We start from the raw sequence: 18972 nt of genomic DNA, 5'->3' as shown, positions 1-18972 counted from the left end.
CCATCCTAACTGTTTACTCCATATCTGTTCCTAGCTATTTTCATGAATCACTTTGATCTTTATATTTGCCGATGCTTGTTGAAATATTGGGGGAACCGCAAAAACAACTTTTTGCCCGACTGCATGAAAGATCCTGCATGGACTCTGTATTACTTTACTTCTCCCATTTTAGATTTGTTTTCTTTCCTGTTACAATTCACTGTAGGTTTACTGGATAATCTTACTTTTTTCATGAGCAGATGTTGTTGCTTTATTTCAGAGTGGACACAAAGCATAATAGGGCACTAGTGTATCAAAAAGTGCATAACGAAGAAATAAATGACTAATGTCATGAATACATACATGTTTTCAACATGAACTTCAATATTGAGAAATAATCTTAAACAGGGAGTCTAAAACAAGAACTAAACTTTAGAATTATTACGGTAACAAGAAACTCTACCTAGTATATAAATTTGTCATTATTTCAGTGTGGGACAACTTTTAAGAAGTAGGTATAACCACTTTAACGTTTGATGGTGTTCAGTTACAACTTGCTCTCAACTCCACTGCTGGGAGTTCTGGGAAAGGTAGATGAGTTATTTACATCTCTGTATTTAATGTTTTATTGAGGTTTTATTTGGGATTTTATTGTCTGTGGACTGATATTGTAGCCCACCATGATCCGGCTTCCCGGGAGCGGTGGGAAATAAATGGAACTAATAAATAAATAAATAATAACCTTTTGGCCATGGAGGAGCCTTGGAAAGTGATGCCAGAATGCCACGCCTCCCTGACACTCCCAAGGAGGACTGGGGGAGGGAGAAAAAGGAGGCAGTTTGAGGAAGGGACAGGTGTCCAGGCTCCACCCCTTTTCCCAGGCATGGTAACCACACAGAAATGTCAACCCTGGCTCAATGGAAGCAGCTGGTTCCTTGCTTTCACGGCAGTGCCAGGAACAGCTCATGACCCAATCCATTCAGGCCAGATATAGAGGAAAGGCTGGGAAACCTGGTTGGGAACGCCTGATGTACAGGATAGGAAGGAATAGGAGTAGGAGACGATGAGCTATGCCTTTACGGGTTTAGGTTCCAAGCAGTAATGGGTTGCTAAAAAAAATCTGGACTGTACAGTTTTTCTTCTCTGTTCACCACAAGCACTCATGTTGTAATATCATGCAAATATGATTCCCCCCCTCCCCCAACTTCGGTAGTGTGGCTTATGCCGGGCAGCTGCAAAACGATGCCTTCCAATTGCTTTGATGAATAAATTAAGTGGTGGTAATGACCAGATGCTTCTTGCTCAGCCTGCCATAAGGGTGATGTCAGCTGCTCTCTGACAGCAACCTGCTAAGAACGATCATCCAGCCCAGTAACAGCTGCTTAATGAAGTGAGTTCTCCACGGGCCTCGGACAGTGCATTGCTCCTCCCGATTATCACTCACTTCACGACCCTTCGAGGAAGCAGGCAGTATTAGGTTTCAGCTAGTAAGACTACCCTGTGTGGGCAGTTGGGTTATTATTGACCACATACAGCCCAATGCCTGTTAGCTTCTAACTCCCCTGACCTGTAGCCTTTGGCAGTGGCATGGATCAAGATAAGCATCACATCTGTGTACTTATAGTTGTGTGGAAAGTGGTTTAAGAGCTGGCTTTAGGGTGCCCACCTTGCGAGTATGTGGGGCGGCTAATGAAAATGCAGCCACACAAAAGCAATATGTACTTAGAAGAAGAAGAATAGTTGGTTCTTATAGGCCGCTTTTCCCTACCCGAAGGAGGCTCAAAGTGGCTTACAGTCACCTTCCCTTTCCTCTCCCCACAACAGACACCCTGTGAGGTGGGCGAGGCTGAGAGAGCCCTGATATTACTGCTCGGTCAGAACAGCTTTATCAGAGCCGTGGCGAACCCAAGGTCACCAGCTGGTTGCATGTGGGGGAGCGCAGAATCGAACCTGGCATGCCAGATTAGAAGTCCGCACTCCTAAACACTACACCAAAGCAATATGTACTCTGTGTGGGCCCTACACGTGGATGCCATAGGATTGCCAGGTCTGTTAGACCAGTGGGTAGGGAATGGGAATGTACTTACCGAAAGTGGCAGTGGAAGAAGCCAGAAATAAACGTGATGTGCCTAGGTTACCTGGAAGTGACATCGGCATGTTGAGGATGCCAGGGGTGACACTCTGGTTTGGGGGATAAACTCTATGGTAGAATTAGCTTCTTGCCATAGAGTTTCCCCCAAGAATCAGAGTGTAGCCACCCGGCATGACTGATGTGCCTACGTCACAGTTATTTCCGGCTTCTTGCCTTTTGGGGAGGGATTTCCCCCAGTTCCTTATAGCCCTGAAATGGGGGGAGAGGCTCCAACCCAGGCCCCAGATCATTCCCATTGCTTTTCTTTATGCCTTCCCAATTTTGTCCACATCCTTTTTGAAGTGAGGCTTCCAGAACTGCACAGACAGTACTCCAGGTGTGGTCTGACTGATATGATATAAAGCAGTACTATGACACCTTGCATTCTTGATGTGATGCCTCTATTGATGGAGCCCAAGATTGCATTTCCCTTTTTTGTCACACTGGGAACTGTGAGACTTTTGTGTAGCTTAGAGGTTCCCAGACTTATTGGACATTATTGGAATTCGGAGAAAGGATAGGAGGCACCATCACAAAATGGCGGCCAGAGGGGACAATTGCAAGAAGCAGAAAGGGTCCCAAGCCAGACATCCTTTTATGATGGGGTCAGATATTTATGAGCAGGCATTTCCTTCAAGGGCAAAGGGGATGCCCCCTGGGCTTTTGTGAGGCAACTCCTGCTCCAGTGATGTCGAGGACAATCGGGATGGCCTATTTACTGTGGAAGAGAAGCAAGTGTCCTATGTGAAACCTATTGGTGGGCACCATGCCTATGGACACCACAAATGGGGTCATTGGTCACCATGCCATTTAATCTTCATTAACTGTATGGGTGGTAATATTAACCTAGTGCAATACAATCGATACAGTGGCTTTGGTAAGGCAGAAAGAAATTTCTGAGAAAGAGGTCAGCTTGGGGAATTCGGATCCCCCAAATCAAACTGAAATTGGTCAAGACTTTTTTTATATAAACATGACCCAGTTAGGGTTGCCCACTCTATCCTGCAAAATCCATGGAAATTTGCAATGGTGTCAGGGGAAGGCAGAGAGTTTTTGTTTTTTTTTTAGGGAGGGGAGAAGGTGTTCAGCAGGAATGTAATGCTGTAGACTAGAGCCTCACATCTGAGGGGAACTGATTTCTGTAAATTAGTTGTAACTTCAGGAGGATTCTCCATATCTGAAGAGCTTTCTTACCTTCTGTGCCCCACACAGAGTGCTTCACTCTGCAAATACCAACAGGTTGGTGATCCCCGGCCCATATGAGGTCCATCTGGCCTCAACCAAGGCCTTTTTGGCCCTGACACCTGCCTGGTGGAATGAACTCCTAGAAGAGCTACAGGCCTGCAGGGAGTAATGCAGTCCCACAGGGCGTGTAAGATAGCTTTTCTGCCAGGCTTTTGGGGACATCATGGGTCCTTCCTGCTTAATTGTCCCCATTATTCCCAATCTGTGTCACATTTTCTTCTTGGGTATTGGCAGTGTGTGTGTGATCAGGTGGGGTAGGGTTCATTTGTTTTATTGTATTATGTTTTGTTGTTTTTAACCTTTGTATTCAGATTTGATGTTAACTGCCACGAACCTACAAGTCTAATGAAATAATAAATAAAAATAAAATAAATTCCAGGCTCCGGCTGGAGGCTGGAAACTCTAGAATGTTTGTTACACTGAATATGGCAAGGAATTGATTTTGCAAATCAACTGGGGGGGGGGGGAATTCAGCATGAAAGAAGATTCAGCTGGGACAGAATACATCCAGGCGGTAAATGAGGCTGGTATGACTAACTCAACAGGACTCTGAAGTACAAAAAAGTGAGTCATATCCGGTTTGAAAGGAAAAACGAGAATCCTGCATTGAATACAGATGGAGTTAGACTTTGACAGATTCAAGGTCAAGGCAGGTAGAATGCGAGGAAAGGCTCATAGTTCTGGGAATGAATGTTGTCTTGCTGAGAGGCACTGCAGATGCAAGTTGGTCACTGGGGGAACAGCTCTGTTAAGTGGGAAGGGGTGAGAGACCCAAGGGCAGATATTGCTTAGTGCAGTAGTCCCCAGTATGATGCTGCTGAGTGTTTCTCCTTGCCCATTCCCCAAAGGATGTCCTCACCAAAACAATGAGAAAAGTTCTACCCAAATAATTGGATAGTATTTCAAATAAGGTGGAGAGGGATGTCTTTCTCTAGTACCCCTCTAATCCTGTTATCTCACCTCTACCACAAACCTGCACTCTTCTCAAATTATAATTTTCCAGCATTAATACTTGAAGAGTAGTCATGTGAGTTTGTTGCAACATCAGAATAAACATGAAATCTCATGTTTTTTTTATCCCATTCAAAAATTATGTCAATATTTATTCCACAAAACTATACCCTACAATAAGATTCCTATTTGTTTTAACAAACAAGCCTGTAACCATCTAGGACTGTATTTGTCCTATTATGGATCGTAGAACAGTATAACTTCAAAAGGAGGAAATTCCATATTGGTAAGAAGAAAGAGAGAGAAAGAAAGATTTCTCTGCAGGCAGCTGTTTGAAACAGTTGAAGTACGGCTCATGGAATGCACGAACAGATCCTGGGGAGAAAGCAGATGTTGCAAACATAAGAAGAGAAACACACAATTTGTTTTCTTGAACGGAATATGGCCTGTTCATACTGTGTAGAACTCTCATTGTTGCCTAATGCTTAAAAGCAAACTAAACGAAAAATGCAGGGCAGCCTCCTTGAGAACATAATCTTTTGAAGGTCTCTTCTGTGCAAAGAAAGGGTTCCCAAATTTTACTAACCCTGGAGACCCAATGGGCTAGAATTCTGAAATATAATATTTTTAATAAGTTTGCTTCAAATCCATCATGTATGTTAGAAAAGGACAAGCTAAAACATCCACATAAAACCTTATTCATTGAATTATAACATAGCCTTTGTAAACCTTAATGCTCTTTTTGTCCCTAAACCAAGTATAAGCAACCATGTTTGAAGATCTAGCCTTCTCTTTGCCCTGCACTTCTGTTACGGGAGAAAGGCCTGTTGAGCTACAGTCACTAAACATTAGCTTGTTCCCGGCAACAGGCGACGTTTAAGGAATAGTGCCCCTCTCCTTTGCTTGCCTGTGATGTGAGGAGCATTGTCTTTGCATCCTGTACTGGAGGAATGGAGGATCCAGGTTGGTGTTGTTCATGCTACCAGTTCTAGGTTGGAAAATTCCTGGAGATTTGAGGGGTGGAGCCTGGAGAGGACAGGGTTTGGGAAGGGGAAGGATCTCAACAAGCTATAGTGTCATAGAGTCCACTTTCCTAAGCAGTCATTCTCTCCTGGAGAACTAATCTCTGTAACCTCAAGATAAATTGTAATTCGAGAATATCTCCAGCCACCACCTTGAGGTTAGCAACTCTAGTTTGGGTCCTGATTTGGATTACCTGGAAGGGTTCTGAACAGAGTAGTGTTAGCAATATACTGAACATAATGTTTATTCCCCTTCTTAGTGGTTTGTGCAAAGTACATTCCAAGATGGTTGTTGTCCATGCAGTTCCCATGATCTCCAGCAGTCTTTTTGTTAATGAAAAAAGACATCTTCCTTCCTTTTGTATCAGTGGAACAGCTGGTTGGATCAACGAGCTAGAAACACCAGGTTGGCTGGAACAATGAGCTAGAGATATGAAACTCACAGGGGATCTCTGGATGACTTTCCTCTTCCTGCCCTCCATGTTTTGTGAGGGTTGAATTTATGAGTTCTGAGTTACGGCCCTCCAAAAAAGGTCCCTGCCCTTAACATTTCCAATGGAGGGGGGGCAGCAAAAAAGAAGGGCAATAGAAGCCAAGCAGAACAGAATCAAAGACCCAAATAATCTCTGCAGTAGAAACTGAAGATGGGCATTTTGCAAGCCCAGCAGAACTAGTACAATGTACTACTGCCATTGTGGCCACGTCAGCTCAGCAGATGTCCACCAGAGAATCACACTCCAAGCAAATGGGGGGGGGGGGATGCAAGCAGAGTAACACCAATGCAATTACAGAGTGCTGAACAGAACCCAATGCCAATGTGGCAATGCCAGCTCAATCACAATCCAAGTGGGGGGCATTTTAGTTTATGAGCCAGTTCATGCCCATCCATTGAACTAAATGAAAGATTCATTGGGCTTCCAAATGACAAATTCTTTCATCAGAAAGCCTAGATGTAAGTTTGTGTTGCAGTGTTAATATAGTTTGGTGAGTCCGCCTGTCTTTCTTGAAATCTGGTAATTTCATCCAAGTACAGACCATCATTCTCCTGCCTGTAAACTAAAGAAACATATACACTCAGGTGCATGTGTGCATTGCCTATTGCACGTGAGACAAATTAAAAATTTGAAAAAAATAACTTTTATGGACTAGAGCCCACTTTTTCAAATTCACGGAACAGATCCCAGTCCTGCATTCATTTTATACAGGGATTTGAAAAAACACATCAGCATGATAAAGGGTGTGATAAACGCAGGAAGTACACAGTGAGATGTAATTGTGCAAAATTCTGATCTAATCAAGAAAAATAGAGAGACCATTCACCGCTCAAGCTAAGCTGTCCTTAAAATAAGATCTTTTAAAATGAAACCTGTCATGGGTGAGAAGTTCCACGTGTCTATTCAAGCCCAGAGTAAAAGTAATCTGAACCCCCCTGCATACGATACTTAAATATCAAAGGCAAGCAACCTGCCCTGGATCATGTGGGGAGGGTAAGTCGGAAGACTGAAACACTACTGGAATACATAGTATGAAGGCCATTAACATTGCAAAGGCAAGAGGAAGCAACGCTGGAACAATCCACAGCAATCTCTGCTTTAATGCGTTATTTGTATGCAGCCTTGGTCCTTGAGGATGAATGCCTGATAAGGCATATTTTTCTTGTAGCTACAATAGTTTCTGAAATTTGAATACCACAAATTATAGGTGGTGGGGGGGTGGGAAACTGGTTATTCCCAGTTCTTAATTTAGTTGCACTTCTAAAGGGGCAGGTTGCTAGCTTGGGAGTGCTCCTGGAACTGGTTTTCCTGATAGGTAGCCTTGGTGACTGGCTGGAGAACCCGGGCAGAAAAGATCTTGCCTCTGTGTGCCCTGGTTAGATAGATAGATAGATAGATAGATAGATAGATAGATAGATAGATAGATAGATAGATAGATAGATAGATAGATAGATAGATAGATAGATAGATAGATAGATAGATAGATTGATTGATTGATTGATTGATTGATTGATTGATTAGATTAGATTAGATTAGATTAGATTAGATTAGATTAGATTAGATTAGATTAGATTAGATTACTGTGATGTGCCTTACATGGAATTGGAAGCTACTGTTAGCACACAATACTGCACCCAAAGTATTGACTACAGTGGGTCGTAGGGACCACAGCACTGCAGTCTTGCTCTACCTACACTGGCTTTCAATTTGCTTCTGTGCTGAATTCAAGGTATTCACCTTTAAATCCCTGCACAACCTGTGAACATCACACCTTAAGGACCTCTGTCTCCCGTGGAAACCGACTCCAGCTCATTCCAGTCATTCTCGGTGACCCTGATTTGGTTGTCCCTGCCATATGGGGCTAGAAAGGTGGTGACCCAAGAAAGGGCCTTCTTTGCTGTCGCAGCAAACCTTTGAAACTGCCAAGTGATTCATCTGTGCTCCTCTATTTATGTCTTTCACCTGTAGGCAAAAACCTTTTTGCTTTGTCTGGCATAACCCTAATAAGGATATTGGCCCTCCTTCTAGTGCTGTGTGCTTGTGTTTTTAATTGATTTTTAAAATAATTTAAACTGTGATTAATTATTTAAATGTTTTTATATTTACCGGCCTGTGGTGTTAAAATGTTTAAAATAAATAACAACATTAGGGATGATGTGGATTGGGGGTGGGAGTTATGAGGGTTTTGATTTGCAAGGGGGGGGGAAATCCAGAAACTTTTCTAAAGTTCAAAATATTGATTTTCAGAATGCATGTTAAATTCTATTTTAGCTGTAAACTGAATTGCTGTGTAGCCACTCTTGTGTAGTAGTTAAAGCATGGTGACTCTAATCTGGACTTTCATTCCCCATTCCTCCATGTGAAACCAGCAGGATGACCTTAGGCTAGTCACAGTTCTCACAGAGCTCTCTCAGCCCCTCCTACATCAAAGGATGTCAGTTGGGGGTGAGAAAGGGTAGACGATTGTAGGCAGCTTTGAGACTCCTTTGGGAAATGAAAAATGGAATATAAAACCATCCTCTTCTTCTTAATCTAGAAAGAACAACCTGTGAACTGCCAACCCATTGCCAAAGAGCTGAGTACTCAGACTCCCTGACCAGTTGACTTGGATTTCTAGGTACCTAATGCGGACATTCTTTCTGGAAATAGAGGCCATTTTGTTAAAATCAAACTAGACAAGACAGTTGGCTTTCTCTTTAAAAAAAACTTTAAATAGTAACTGTGAGAAAATCCTGATGGGATAGAATTCTTGGCATGATTTCAACCATCCCTCTCTCTCCCCACAGCTGCTCTTTGCTCCATAGAAGGGAAATACATATCACCAAAAGTACCTCAACAAGGCAAAAGTACCTCAGCTGGACTCATGAAAACCACACAGAGAAAGAAGCTCCAGTTTAGCTGTTATGTATGACCTGAAATGGCCCAGGCTAGCCCAGTCATGTTAGATCACCAAAGCTACGCAAGATCCATCCTGATGAATGTTTGGATGGGAGACCTCCAAGGGATATCAGGGTTGTGATGCAAAGGCAGGCAATGGCAAACCACCTCTGAATGTATCTTGCCTTGAAAACTCTAAGGGAAGCACTATGTGACTTGACAGTACTTTTTGCCCCCACATGAGCATGTTAACCACCTCAAGTGCTCCATGTTAGAGAACTGACTCACAAGGACTGGTAGAAGCTGTGTCAATCTTACCATTCCTCACTACTCACTGTAGACACAGTTAGCAGGCTAGAAAGATGACTCAGTTGTTCTTCCTCCCATACTTTATTTTATCCTTTTCTTTCCAAGACTGATGCTGTTTAAATTACTCTGAGCTGTTCTGGCTGCTTGAACAGCCTCTATTGAAGATACTCTTTTGCAATTGGACTTTTATCTCCTGGTAGGAAGCTTGATTGCCATCATTATTTGCCCGTTATCTGCTTTTGTGTTGGTCTTAGTGGTTGAATAGTGGAAGACTATTTGGAAATGATCTGAGAACTGCTCGAGAGACAAACTTATTTTGTAGCTGGATGCTTGCCAATGTTGAAATTTTTCAGATTACTTTGATATGTCATTGAGGAAATAAGTTGGAATTGGCGAGAGCTCGTCAGCTATGTTTATTAATTAACTTTCTCAACGATGACTGTGTGTTTACAATCCCTGAGCATATTGACTGTGTTTGAACAGTGTAAATGGAAAATAGTATTTCTTTTCGGAACCTATTGGTTTAAGATGCAAGGATTGAGAGAATTCTAAAACTGATTGAAAGTGATGTTTTAATCTTGGCTGAAGCCCTTTGAATCCCCCTTGAAAATGGGGAAAGGAAAAAGGCTACATGACAGAGTGGAACTGTCTCTGGCTTCTAAGCAGACTAAAATGGATTATTTTCTTCTTACAAAGAGTGAACCTGCATTCAGTATCTCAACTTCAAATCATTTTGCCCCATTTGCTGGCACTGTATCTGAAGCCCATTGTGAAGATAAATTGGGGGATTTAACAAGTGGGCTGCAGGAAGATAATCTTAAAGCTACAAATGCTGCTAAAACAGCGGAAATGATATTTGGAAAAGTAACTTTAGTTGAGGCTAAAATTGATCAACTGATATGAATAGTGTCAAAATACTCTAACTGCAATTATACTTTGATGTTAATATCTGTATGGAAGCAAATCAGGACATCCAAGTCCCTGAATATATTTAGTAGAGATAGAGATGAAATCCCATTGAATTAATAGAGTCATAATTCCAAGAAACATGAAGGTAATGAATCAATGGACTCACATCACAGGCACTACCACCCATCAGAATCTCCGTCACAGAAGCTCAGGAATACAGGAAGATCAGGCAGTCACAGTTCATCTTGTCTTTTTATAATATACTCCTGATCTTTTCACACTCTTCACTCACTTCCAGAGACACTACCAGACAGGGAAGTCCGGTCTACTTACCAACCACCCCTCACTCACGTACTTCACAGAAACAACTGGAGCTGGAATCCAAAGACTGCTCTAGATTCCCAATCTCACTATTTAGTCATAACTATATGTATATAGAGAAACCAAGGCCTGACAGATATATTTGTATGTGTACATTTCCTTCCCTGAGACAGAACACATTCAGTCAGGAGGTTAACCAGAAAAGTAATTTTTACTTTTGATCCCTAACTCAATTCATTCTTCTTGTCCACCAAATCTAGATTTATACATTGCAGCTGGCTTGATTTGCTGAGTTTAGTCCCAGTGTTTTACTCCTTGTCCTTGGCAGATCGATGTCCTTGTGTAGTTCCTGTGTTTGCCTTTCCCCCATGCTTTGTTAAACTTCGTTATCATTCTTCAAGATTCAGCTTCCTTTCCAGAAGAGAAATCTTGGACTAAAGCAGATTAATTTTTTTATGCCTCTGCATGGACATTACGGTACTCACATTACTCAGTCTACTATTACACATACTGTTGCTGTTGGGGTGTAGTTGAATTGTTGTAGAACAATTTTTCTTAGTTTATTATTAATCAAAAGGAAGCATGTTCTAATAGAACATTTGGAGTCTGAGAATGATCTTTGGTGCAAGAAATCAGTGTTGCAAGTATATGCCTGCTTTCACTGTGAAATATTACAGGGTATGTGGGATAATGCTATAAAAGGTAAAGGTAAAGGTATCCCCTGTGCAAGCACCGAGTCATGTCTGACCCTTGGGGTGACGCCCTCCAGCATTTTCATGGCAGACTCAATACGGGGTGGTTGGCCAGTGCCTTCCCCAGTCGTTACTGTTTACTCCCCAGCAAGCTGGGTACTCATTTAACCGACCTCGGAAGGATTGAAGGCTGAGTCAATCTTGAGCCGGCTGCTGGGATCGAACTCCCAACCTCATGAACAGACAGCTTCAGACAGCATTTCTGCCACTTACCACTCTGCGCCAGAAGAGGCTCTATAAATGCTATAAATCAGCCTTTCTGAACTTTTTAACTGTTTAAAAAGCCCTGAAATATTCTTCAGGCTTCAAGAAACCTCAGAAGTGACACAATTGTGCCCAATACAGTTGGAAAGCATAGCTGCGCACATGTGTATTACAGTTCCTCCCACAGTAGAAGATAACAGCAAAACCATAACACCAAATAATTCTCGTTTGCCAAGTACTGTGAAATCATCACACTTGTTACTGAACATTTTCAGTTGGCTGAATAGTAGTCCTTATGTAAAGGAATGAGATCAGAGAGGTCCACTAGCATTATATCAAAAAATAGTAACAATGCAGTATATACTTGCGAAGGGGAATAGTGACAGGACAACCAGCTATGTTTCTCTTGACCTTCCTCTATGCAACACATGTGCATAGATATGGCCATATAAAAATTACTGTATTATTTAATTATTAACACAGTAGCCAAAGAGTTTAACAATGCTAAATTTTACAATACAAAGTCCTAAACGTTCTGACTCAGAAGTATGTGATGTTCCCCTCAATGATGCATACTTCCTAATATATGTATTTAGGATTGCTGCTTTCGTTCTGAAGAGATGACGCACCACAGTGCCAAAAATTAAATTTTAAAAATAAATAAAGAAGGATAAAGATCTTCTTTTTAAAAGAAAAAAAAAAGAAGGATAAAGATCTTCTGGTTTAAAGGGCACTGCTAAGATCAGAAAGGTTACAGCCATGCAACATGGGAAAGAATGTATTGTCACAATGATAACACGTACACTAACCAATCAGTGCCTGCAATACTTGGGCAATAGCATTCCAGATGATATTGCAAATAGCAAAGTAAATACCAGCTTTAGGAAATATTGAAGTTTCCTGGTAACAGACCATTTATTTATTTTTAAGATGTTAGAACTGCTTTTTTACTTACGTACACACAGCAGTGTAAAATATGATATGAATCAACAGCGAAGGCAGTCAGTCCTATTTGCTGAAACCAATTTAAAAAACCCCAATGAATGCAAAACAACCATAAAATTGCAGTGTGAGCTTCAATGTGTAATTTCCCTACCATTTATATGCTAGATGAGCACAGTTTGAAAAAGAAGGAAAAGAGTAGGTTTTATACCCCTGCTCTTCTCTGCCTTAAGGAGTCTCAGAGCAGCCTTTCCCATCCTCTCCCCACAACAGGAACTTTGTGAGAGTTGTAGGGCTGAGAGAGGTCTGAAAGAACTATGACGGGCTCATGGGAATTGTAGTCCATGAACATCTGGAGGACCACAGGTTGACTACCCCTGCCCAAGGTCACCGAGCAGGCTATCCCAACCTTGTCAGAACTTGGAAGCTCACCCTGACCCTGGCTAGTACTTGGATGGGAGACCTCCAAGCTTGCTGGGGGGTAAACGGTAATGACTGGGGAAGGTACTGGAGTCTGCCAAGAAAACACTGGAGGGCATCACCCCAAGGGTCAGACATGATTTGGTGCTTGCACAGGGAATACCTTTACCTTTTACCTCCAAGGAACACTAAGGGTCATGACATTGAGGCAGGCAATGACAAGCCACCCCTGAACATCCCTCGCTTGACTGCCAGACAATCTTATGACCTCCTGGCCACATGACACATGCCATATGATAAAGAAATAATACCTATCAGCTTCATGTGGAAGAGTGGAGAATTGAACCCAGTTCTCCAGATTAGAGTCTGCCACTCTTTACCATTACACGACTCTGGCTCTTGAAGTTCAGAGTTTCTCATCAGTCGTAGGAGTCATTTGAAGGAAACATGTTTGGAATGGTTTGGAACCTTTTCTTCATGCTACTAATGATCTTCGATTTTCTGTACAATAGATCAGTCATCTGAAAAATGCTCCAAGACCCCAGGGTTTGAAAACCAAGCTCGAGCATTTCCCAAACAAATCCAAAACATTTATCACCAAGTCTTCTGGCCCTGCCTGTATTATTGTTATTTTTCACCACAGTGTCCGTCTCCCCCCCTCCCTTTCCTGGGCTGTGCTGGAGCTGACAAGTTGTCACAGCTGATAGGAGATCATCCGTACAACAGCGGAGGCCAAAACAAATCCGCTGCATTATGTTTTGACAGAGCTTGTGATAGAGCCAGACTTGTTCTCCCTCTCATTCTTAATGGCGTTACACGATGACTGATTACAACAGGTCGACAAGAAGAGGTTTCCCTGTGATCAATCGGCACTCTTCCACAGCAAGAGTGTTCACTAAACTGTGTCTGTGCAAGAATGAAACAGAAAATACCGTAGATGTTTTTCACATTCCCTTAGGCGCTCTGGGGGCCAACAGGGCCTAGCCCGGCAGAGGCCTGGAGGTGACAAAAAATGCCCCACTTGGCTGCACAGTACTTCATAGTATTGTGGGGCTGATTGGGGCTTTTTTTTTTTTTTTTGCAGGAAGGTGAGATTGCATTCTCATGCAATCCCAGCTTCCTGCAAACCCCTCCCCCCCCCCAACCAGCCCCCTGCATAGTGGAATTGTTCTGCCCTGGCTGCATCTGTCAGAATGCAATAATCCAGGGCTGACCAGGTCCACCACCAAAAAAGGGTCCCCAGTGGGGACACAGAAAGCAGTGGGGGATGTGCCGCAACGCACCAGCAGCAGCCCATAGTGGTGCTGCTGGAGTGGAGTCTCCCACAGTTATAATTTCATGCGAACAGGGCACTAGACACATTTTTCTGCTTAAGTACATGCTACACAAAGTCCTAATGGCAGCTCTAACAGAAGGGCGACTAGCCCAAGGTCACCCAGTTGGCTGCATGTGGAAGAGAATTGGGGAATCAAACCCGGCTCCCCATATTACAGCCCACTGCTCTTTAACCACTCCACCGCACTGGGTCTCTTGCAGTATTCAAGAGATGCAAGATGAATTACCTACACCGATGACAAAGCTACAATACGCAGAGACAGACTTGCCATGGCTGGGAGGGGAAACCCTGGGCGGCACCCCGATCAACAGCGAATGAAGCTGGCAGCAGAATCGCTGCAGCAAGGAACACGCCAAGATGTCCTTGCACATCAGTGGGAGAATCTAATCGGAAGAGCTTAATTTGCAGCAGGAATCTCTCCCAGCTGCATTCTTTTCTGGATGCATAATTTAGCAGCCTCTTTGGAGCTTCGCTACAAGATAAGAGGTGGAAGGGATGGGTTTTAAGTGAACACACCATTTCTCTGTCTTAATTCCCATCAGCCACCCCCACTCTACCTTTTGCTTTGTTATTGGCAGCCTGTGAAAGCAGGCGAACAACAGTTACTTAAAAGAGAGGAGGACAAGTCTCATAAATTTCATGTTGTCAGAGTACCCGTGCAACTACTGAATACCTTTGGGAGTCGAATAAAGCAATTGTAAATAGTTATTCCCTTGATAAGTCCATTAACTTCAACAGACTTACAAGAGTGTGACTTTATAATTGCAGTGTTGATTTCGGTGTTTTTAGAGAGGAGCCGTTCTGAGTAGGATTGCACTATAGATGCCTTTAAAAACATAATCTTTGGGAGATTATGTTTTTAAATTTATATTTGAATTTGCTTTCCGCCCTCCCTCTGTGGACTCCAGGCCGATTTCATTTAGATAAGATCACATCAATAAAATTCAAATACAAACTAGAAATGAACGTTGAATCGATATGTTGTTAAACCATTAAAACCACAATTTAGTTCACAGTTCTCCCATTCTTGCTTTCTTGGGGAAAGGTCGTGGAGGGTCACATAAAACCCTTAAGATGGAATATGGTTCTGGCAGGGAGACCAGTGGTTTCAGATGTTATTTCAGGCCTCAACCATAGACCTGGTAGAACAGCTCAGCTTTGTAAACCCTGCAGAATGATTAAGGTCCCACAGGGCTCTGATGTTATTTGGTAGAATGTTCCACCAGGTTGGGGCCAGGTCTGAAAAAGTGCTGGCCCTGATTGAGGCCCACTTAATCTCCTTGGAGCTGGAGATCCTGATCTTAATCTTAAATGCTGCCTTTCTCTCCCCCTGACACTCTCTCCTGGATTGACAAGTGCCACCTCTTATCATTGTGCTCTCAGGTTATCTACAAGAGAAGAAAGGGGCATAAGTCTCATGTTCAAAATTGTTATATTGATATTGATACTGTTCTATGTAAATGTTCCGACATGTTTTATGTAAACAGCCCAGAGCCGTAGGGAAGGGCGGCATAAAAATCCAATAAATGAATGAATGGATGGATGAATGAATGAATGAATGAATGAATGAATGAATAACATGGATACTATCAGAAAAAAGCAGGGAAACTGCCTTATGCTGAGTGAAATTATTAGCCTGTCTAAGTTAGTACTAGAGATGCCAGCCTCCAGGTTGCTACACAGTTAATGTTAAGAAACCTCTTCCTTTTATCCATTTTCCTTTGGTCAAATGGTAGACAAAAATCTTGCCAGAACGAGCCCTGGTGGAAAAATGCATTCACCCCAGTTTCCTTAGTCACAAGACTTTCAAGAAACATATATAACACTTTACCATAGTTTGTACAATAAATTCTACAGTTTAAATAAAATATTTTTTGCATATTGTCTTTTACTTATTTTTAAACAAAACTTGAATAATTGTCCTTGAAATTATTCAAATCTCTTGGAGTCTCCCCCCACCAGTGGCCACTCTAGTTAGTACTGTCTATCACCAGGGGTGACCAAACTGTGGCTCTCCAAATGTCCATGGATTACAATTTCCATGAGTCCCTGCCAGCAGCTGGGGCAACATCTCTCCAGGGATTTAGGGAAAGGTCCTTCACATCACCTACTACCAGAGAGGCTGGTGATTGACCTTCTGTATAAACAACCAATGCTCTGGTCCTGAGCCATGGTTTCTCCCCAAAACATTTCAGAATACAAGACATTCAGAAACAGCAGAAAGCTGACACTCTTCTAGGCTTGCCATCCTCCAAGGGGGTCCTCGAGATCTCCTGGAATCACAACTAACATTGTGTATGTATGTTTCAAAAGTTAACATAAGCTACCTCGAGCTTAAGGATGGGATTCTGAGCCCTCGTGAGAGATTTGCCAGCCCTGATATCTTAGCCAATAATAGAAGAGACTCATGGACCAATCACAAGCCAGGCTGAAGGTCCAATAATGAGCCTATGCTAAGGACCAATCACGTGTCTTGGTGGGAGCCTCATAATTGTATATAAGTTCCATAGTTCCAATTGTTGTTGTTCAATATTTCTGGTTCTGGTAAAGTTGTTGGTCCAGAACAAATGTCCCAAAGACGGGGCTCAGTTCCTCCTAAGCAGCCATAATTTAAACAAAACATGACAAAGGCCTTTACATTACTAAAACAAATGACTATGGTAATACATTTATTTCTGTAGTGAATTTCTATGTTGCTCAAGACCAGAGACAGAGCATGCCTAAGGACGTGAGACAGGAAAGATACCTGCAGGGCCTGGCTTTTATGTCCTTTGCAGGTATACCACCACTACTAATAAAAATTCTTGGCAAAGTCTGTTTGCTGATACTTGACTCATTCTGACTCCTCCTCTCAAAGCTTTCAATCAAGGGTGGGGAAGAGAGGTAGGAATGTGTTGCGTGGAAACAAAATATACAGCAGAATTCCTGGTCAAGGTTTGCACTGAGAAGCTCAGAGAATACAAATGGAATGCAATAACAGCTCAAAACAAAGCATCAGTAAAAGCACTGCGGCATTAAGTGCTCAGATATAATCTAATTTGTACAAAAGGCCTTTGATTTTGCAGAAGCTGGCCAGTGCTGAAGGGGGCCAATGACTTTCTTTGCCTCTGAATCATAGAATCATAGAGTCAGAAGGGATGTCACATCCCTATCGCTCATCCACTGTAACCTGCCACCCCCTTAAGCCTTCACAGAATCAGCCTCTCCATCAGATGGCTATCCAGCCTCTGTTTAATAATTTCCAAAGAGGAAGCCTATTCCACTGAGAAATTGCTCTAACTGTCAGGAACTTCTTCCTGATGTTTAGACGGAATTTCTTTTGAATTAATTTCATCCCATTGGTTCTGATCCCTCCTTCCAGTACAAGAGAGAACAACTCTGCTCCATCCTCTATATGGCAGCCTTTTAAATACTTGAAGATGGTTATCAGATCCCCTTTCAGTTGTCTCCCCTCCAGGCTTAACAGACCAAGCTTCTCCAACCTTTCTTCATATGTCTTGGTCTCCTCACCATCTTTGTTGCCCTCCTCTGGACATGCTCCAGTTTGTCTACATCCCTCTTCAACTGTGGTGCCCAAAACTGAACACAGTAATTCAAATGAGGCTGAACCAGAGATGAGTAAAGCGGTAGCATCACCTCCCATGATCTGGACATGATAATCCGTTTGATACAGCCCAAAATCCCATTTGCCTTTTTAGCCACTGGGTCACACTGCTGACTCATGTTCAATGTATGGTCTACTAAGACTCCTAGATCCTTTTTGCACTTGCTACTGCCAAGACAAGTCTCCCCCCATCTTATATTGGTGTATTTGTGTCCAGAATGGAGCTGCTTGTCGTCATCAGCTGCTACTGCTGCCAGCAAAGCAAACCCCCTGCAATCTGGCAAGTCCAGCTGAACACATAAGGTAGCATGAACAACCTGTGCATGAACTACCAGTGCATGATGTACAATTCTGGATTAAGCATAAACACAGAATGACAGAATTCTTGGCAGACTTTAAATTTGCAAAGAGGAGTAGAGCAAGAACTGACAAAACATTTAATAGAAATAAACTGATTTCATAGGTCCTTTTTTCAGTTTGTTGGCTCTGGTGACTGACGGGTTTTGATTTTCCCCCCACCTGGGGTCTGGCATCCCTGGATTCATAAGTTGAGCTGAACAATAAAAAAAATGTAAAACTTGTTGGTTGTTTATTATGGTGCACAATTAAAAACAGAATAAAAACTTCTTAATTGTGCACCATAATAAACAACCAACAAGTTTTACATTATTTTTATTGTTCAGCTCAACTTTTGAGTTCCTACCTGTTAAGGTTGGGTGTTGTTCCTTTTTTGGTTTAGTATCCCTGGATTCATTCCAAAGCCCAGCTGTTCTGATTCATCTGTGTTGATCCTACTGTGTATCTGTGTTTGTGTGTGTTTATTTGTTTGAATGAGATGCTCAGGAAGTGTCTGACAACTATTGCTGCCACTCCTCTGAGTCTGTAGCCCACATCTTGCTAATGTATTGCTTCCCATAATTTCTTCTACGGATACTATGTGGCTGAATTAAGGATGTTGGTCACCCAGGGAGACCTGAGAATCCCCTAGAATTACAGGTCATCTCCAGACTGAAGAGATCAGTCTCCCTGGAGAAAATGGCTGATTTGGAGGGTAGACTCTATGGCATTGGAACCCATTGAGGTCCCTCCTTATCTCAAATCATGCCCTCTCCTTGCTCTGCTCTCCAACGTCTCCAGGTATAGGCCAACCTTGAGCTGACAACCCTAGATAAGGCTGCCAGTCACTGTCTCTCATTGCAACAATGAGTGAAAAGAAATGTCTGGCCAGCCTGCAGAGTCACATAACTTCCTGGGGGAGGGGTGTTAACTCATAGAGATTCTTGTGATTCCAAGAGTGGCGTGGCAACGCTGCCAGATTTCCCCTGAAAAACCATCATGCCATCAGTGATAGCAGCCTCCAATATCCCTTCCAGATTCCTGCCAGTTCCCTAACTTTCCCACTGATCTTCAGACTACAAAGATCTGTTTCCCTTAAGGAAACTGCAGCTTTGATGAGCAGACTCTGTGGCATAATAG

Source organism: Paroedura picta, chromosome 9, assembly GCF_049243985.1.
Source record: "Paroedura picta isolate Pp20150507F chromosome 9, Ppicta_v3.0, whole genome shotgun sequence".
NCBI classification, from domain to species: Eukaryota; Metazoa; Chordata; class Lepidosauria; order Squamata; family Gekkonidae; genus Paroedura; species Paroedura picta.
This window is presented reverse-complemented; position numbering follows the sequence as displayed.